This window comes from Salvelinus fontinalis, chromosome 9 (assembly GCF_029448725.1).
Source record: "Salvelinus fontinalis isolate EN_2023a chromosome 9, ASM2944872v1, whole genome shotgun sequence".
Taxonomy (NCBI): Eukaryota; Metazoa; Chordata; class Actinopteri; order Salmoniformes; family Salmonidae; genus Salvelinus; species Salvelinus fontinalis.
Window position 1 is genome coordinate 18,142,913 of NC_074673.1, and position 6,000 is coordinate 18,148,912.

At 40.1% G+C, this 6,000-nt stretch overlaps 1 protein-coding gene across 2 annotated transcripts in view; it reads right to left on the reverse strand.

Moving 5' to 3' along the window:
• Positions 1-5,600, reverse strand: part of LOC129862190 (ras association domain-containing protein 8-like) — a 62,658-nt gene extending 57,058 nt beyond the window's left edge. For both annotated transcript variants that reach the window (XM_055933602.1, XM_055933601.1), the window contains exon 1: positions 5,058-5,600. The gene's annotated coding sequence lies outside the window, so the exon portion shown is untranslated. The remainder of the gene's footprint in view (positions 1-5,057) is intronic.
• Positions 5,601-6,000: the final 400 nt, after the last annotated feature.

Sequence of the window (6,000 nt, forward strand, 5' to 3'; positions counted from 1 at the left end):
AGCCGGATGTTAAGTGCTACAGTTTAAGTTAGTCCCATGTTCTGAAACAGCTGAACTTCACATTATATCGGTTGTTGACACGTCACCATTCTGGTGCTGTCGACTGGTCTGCTGATGATAACACTGTCACAGGTGGCTGGAGTACCATGTCATTTGATCAAAACTAGCACTTCAGAAGGCAATGTGACTGACTTCTGAAAAGTGCTGTGCCCAGAATGAGATCATGCACACTTTAGAGAAGACTCCGCAAAAAGTTAAACAGAGTAGCCCTGATTTCCAAAAGCTAATGTGCAGGGCCTAGGGAGTGTGAAATAGATGGACTGAACAGAGAAGATTGCTATATATTTGAACTCACACATCCATCACCTTTTCAGCAACACTTGAGCACAATCAGTTTCACAACACAGCCTCAGCCCACTAAATGACCCTCCTTCAGCGGTAAATGCTCTATTTCTCCCGAGCAAAAGCGTTTACCATGTGAAAATGGCCCTATTTCCCTGCTGTGACAGTCACTATGACAGGATTGCTGATTAACCACCAATATAGTGTGTGTGTGTGTCTGTACACATCAGACAGAACAGAAAGGTTTAAACAGCTAGGATTGATTTATTTGAAGTGGGTTATGGGGAGTTCTGACAGGAATTAACTGCTCTGTAATAGCCCTGTATTGGCTGCTGCATGAGGGTTTTAGTAATAGCTGTTCCATGGATCTCAATCTAGCATGGATATTTAGGCTACACAGATACAGCAGCAGGCATAGATAAAGCACCTAGTCTATTTCAAAATTAGATGTATCCCCAAAATCAACCATCAATGAGCTATTGCAGTGTAGCCTAATAGCACTGTAATAAAATAAAATAGTATTCGTCCCATGCTTTGTAAACAACAGGTGTTGACTAACAGTGAAATGCTTACTTATGGGCCCTTCCCAACAATGCAGAGAGAGAAATTTAAAAAGAACAGAAAATGAATAACGAGGAATAGATCCACAATGAGTAATCATAACTTGGCTACATACACAGGGTACCAGTACCAAGACGATGTGCAGGGGTACGAGGTAATTGAGGTAGATATATACAGTTGAAGTCAGATGTTTACATGCACCTTAACCAAATACATTTAAACTCAGTTTTTCACAATTCCTGACATTTAATCCAAGTAATAATGCCCTGTCTTAGGTCAGTTAGGATGACCACTTTATTTTAAGAATGTGAAATGTCAGAATAATAGTAGAGAGAAAGATTTATTTCAGCTTTTACTTCATTCATCACATTCCCAGTGGGTCAGAAGTTTACATAAACTCAATTAGCATTTGGTAGCATTGCCTTTAAATTGTTTAACTTGGGTCAAACGTTCCGGGTAGCCTTCCATAAGCTTCCCACAATCAGTTGGGTGAATTTTGGCCCATTCCTCCTGACAGAGCTGGTGTAACTGAGTCGGGTTTGTAGGCCTCCTTGCTCGCACATGCTTTTTCAGTTCTGTCCACAAAGTTTCTATAGGATTGAGGTCAGGGCTTTGTGATGGCCACTCCAATACATTGACTTTGTTGTCCTTAAGCCATTTTGTCACAACTTTGGAAGTATGCTTGGGGTCATTGGCCATTTGGAAGACCCATTTGCGACCAAGCTTTAACTTCCTGACTGATGCCTTGAGTTCTTGCTACAATATATCAACATCATTTTCCTCATGATTCCATCTATTTTGTGAAGTGCACCAGTCCCTCCTGCAGCAAAGCACCCCCACAACATGATGCTGCCACCCCCGTGCTTCACGGTTGGGATTGTGTTCTTTGGCTTGCAAGCCTCCCCCTTTCTCCTCCAAACATAACGATGGTCATTATGGCCAAACAGTTTTATTTTTGTTTCATCAGATCAGAGGACATTTCTCCAAAAAGTACGATCTTTGTCCCCATGTGCAGTTGCAAACCGTAGTCTGCCTTTTTTATGGCGGTTTTGGAGCAGTGGATTCTTCCTTGCTGAGCGGCATTTCAGGTTGTCGATATAGGAATCATTTTATTGTGGATATAGATACATTTGTACCGGTTTCCTCCAGCTGCTTCACAAGGTCCTTTGCTGTTGTTCTGGGATTGATTTGCACTTTTCGCACCAAAGTACGTTCATCTCTAGGAGACAGAACGCATCTCCTTTCTGAGTGGTATGAAGGCTGTGTGGTCCCATGGTGTTTATACTTGCGTACTATAGTTTGTACAGATTAACGTGGTACCTTCAGGCTTTTGAAAATTGTGGATGAACTAGACTTGTGGAGGTCCACAATTATTTTTCTGAGGTCTTGGCTGATTTCTTTTGATTTTCCCATGATGTCAAGCAAAGAGGCACTGCGTTTGAAGGTAGACCTTAAAATACATCCACAGGTACACCTCCAGTTGACTCAAATTATGTCAATTAGCCTAACAGAAGCTTCTAAAGCCATGACATCATTTTCTGGAAATGTCCAATCTGTTTAAAGGCACAGTCAACTTAGTGTATGTAAACTTCTGACAAACTAGAATTGTGATACAGTGAATTATAAGTGAAATAATCCTTCTATAAACAATTGTTTGAAAAATGAATTGTGTCATGCACAAAGTAGATGTCCTAACCGACTTGCCAAAACGATAGTTTGTTAACAAGAAATGTATGGAGTGGTTGAAAACCTAAGTATATGTAAACTTCCGACTTCAACTGTAATGTAATTTTGATAAGTTAATTCATACTATTTAATCCTTCCATCTGAGGACAAAAAAACGAAATACAGTACTTTCATTCATGCAAAAACGTTGGTTACTAGGCCTAACAAAAATGGTTGCTCTGCAGGCTGGGTAAGTCTTCTCACTGAGCCAACTAAAGCTACAAACTCTACAGCTGGAAGGGCAGCAAACGCAAAATTTTCCTCTGTTTTCATAGCTTTTCTACTGACTTTTAATTGCATATATTCATGATAATAATATCGTTGCTTGATTTCTGGATCAGAAAAGTTTATGTCTTGTTCATTCACAGCATTCTCTGTGGGGCGAGATCGAATTGTAAAGGTAAATAGCCTGATAGCTATGGATCTGACATACTATTTTAATGAGCCTAATGTGGCCTAACAAGAGTAGCCTTATAACATCCTAGTATGACATCAGCCATTTCAAAATCATAGATCATTGTAATCAGAGACGGAACAATGAGGCATTGTGTGTGATCAATGAGCAGCACGTTCTGTAAATATTGTGTTCCCGTAAAGCACAGTGACTGACTGACAGTAGAGATAACCTGGAGCTGACAGGAGGAACCAGAAGGTGGTTTGGCTATGTTTAATCGGCCTTTCAATCAGTGGAGAACATGTGAGTCACAGCTCTGATAAGGTTGTGGTAGGAATACAGGCAGGTCTAAGTACACTAACACTTCATACTGTTATGACTGGGACAGAGGAAGAGAGTGAATTGAAAGGCACCCAGTGAGTAGCCTAGTTGTGGCAAAGAGAACAGGAAGTCCTTCTTTGGATATTTCCCCTACAGTGTGACTGGTCAACAATGACATCATGAAGTTGGAGAGTGTACTGATGTGGGAGTACGCAGTGTGGGGTCATGCCCATGAATGGAATGCACTTTGTCTACCCCAGCTAACGTTGTTTAAGGATGAGAGAGCGTGTGTGTGTGTGTGTGTGTGTGTGTGTGTGTGTGTGTGTGTGTGTGTGTGTGTGTGTGTGTGTGTGTGTGTGTATAAAGTGCCTTCTCCAGCTGGTACACAATCTTTTTTGTTTTCCCATGGAGAAGCAGCTGTACAGATGCTAACATATTGGGGGGATTTAGGGAGGAAGAGGGGAGGACGAGGAAGAGGACAAGGAGGAGGCAGACACAATTTTGTTTCACTACTACAATATTACAATAACCAATAGACACTTAGGGAGGGAATTCATTGGGAAAATACACCATGAACATATCAAATTGTGTTTTGGGGTTTAGGCCAAACAGAAGTACAGCTCCCAAAGAAACGGAAGATACAAACATGGCTCAATTCGCACGGCAATATTCTTGATTACAGAAGTAAAGTGTTACCTACACTCCTTATGAGGAGTTGGGGAGGAGCAGAATGGCGGAGAGCACAACAGAGAGGATCCTAATGCCATTAGTGATGCTGGAGGCATCACACTGCACACAAATCAAACAAACAATGCTGCCAGAGCATTACAGCATAGTACACACTACTTCCTGTCCTCAAAATACTATAAACTGTATGTCTTGAGAGATCACATTTCATGTTACAATAAATGTAGCTTAAGCAAACACAACAAATACAAACAGAGCACTACATTTTCTGTTACAACATAGGCTTTTTGCTTGTAAGCCTACGACACAAACAGAGCGCCAACTAAATGAAGCTAATGCTGAAATACTTAAATGGTAGTATTCCACAGCCAGCTATTGAAGTTGGCTTTTATACTGGATGTAACTTGTCCTAGGCTACATTCTTCTCTATTAGACACTCAACAATAATGATTGCTGTTTTCACACAGAAGACCAGTACAACAACTGGCACTCTCATTGCTATGGCAAAGTATTTCTTACATGCGCAAAATCAGAAACACCATGCACTAATAAATAGTTCTAAGACTAACTTTATATGTCTTTACCTCTCTAACAAGCACGTAGGCCTAGGCCTAACAGATGTCACACTAAATCATAATTTCAATGTACATTTTTTAAAATAAAAATCAAAGATAACATTCTTTACAGTTTACAGATGGGTTCACAGACTGACATAAATAAATCACCTGAACTTTGAACCCTGTTAGAGCTAGTACAACTTGAAAATCATAGTGATGGAATGCATCCCATTCAATACACAAATATCAAACTGATAGTTACATACTCATGCAAATATGTTAATGTAAGATTAAAATAGCTTGCAAGTGCCTCTTGATTTTCATACATTATGGCTATTCGAGTAGGCTATCACAAACAAAAACAAACACACACACTGAGGGAGAAATAAGTTGGCTAGCATGGCTAACTTAACATTAGCTGATTAACACGAATGTTTTTATGAAGGTGTTTTACCAATGTTGTCTCTTACCGGTTTATAGCAATTCAGTGTAAAACGACAGAGGTCCTCGTTTCTTATTTCAGGTGTATTCTACTCCAGTTGTTTTGCCATAGAGCGCATGGTGCCGTTGAATCTACTCTTCACTGTCCCTGTCAGCGACTCTCTACAAATATTCTGCATATGCATCAGTCCTGCTCACGCCACTGTAAACAACAGTCTGATTGACATCTTAAAGAGGCAGTATCCAATGATTTGGCGGACATGTAAGAAAAACGTTTTTTCCTGATTTTGATGATCTCATAACGTTTGAGCTATTTATCGTACCTGCCTCATGCGTTTAACATTATACGAGTCCTATCAACATGTTCAGCCCTTCTCCCGGGTTATGGCTCGAAGGGGTCCAGCTTTTGTCAAATCAACGTCAGATTTGAATTTTCGCAGCAGGTTAGGATAATTAGTTTAAGGTTAGGGAAAGGTTAAGGTTAGCTTACATAACATTTTTTTGACGTTCATTTACGTTCATTTTACAAAAGCTGGATCCCTTCTAGCCATGACCCCTCTACCGCCAGTGTAGCTGCACACACTTACAGAGGTTGAGCTATTTGGTGACAGCAAGACAGTTCAAATCAAATCAAATCAAATTTATTAGTCACATACACATGGTTAGCAGATGTTAATGCGAGTGTAGCGAAATGCTTGTGCTTCTAGTTCCGACAATGCAGTAATAACCAACAAGTAATCTAACCTAACAATTCCACAACTACTACCTTATACACACACAAGTGTAAAGGGATAAAGAATATGTACATAAAGATATATGAATGAGTGGTGGTACAGAACGGCATAGGCAAGATGCAGTAGATGGTATAGAGTACGGTATATACATATGAGATGAGTACTGTAGGGTATGCAAACATAAAGTGGCATAGTTTAAAGTGGCTAGTGGTACATGTATTACATAAAGATGGCAAGA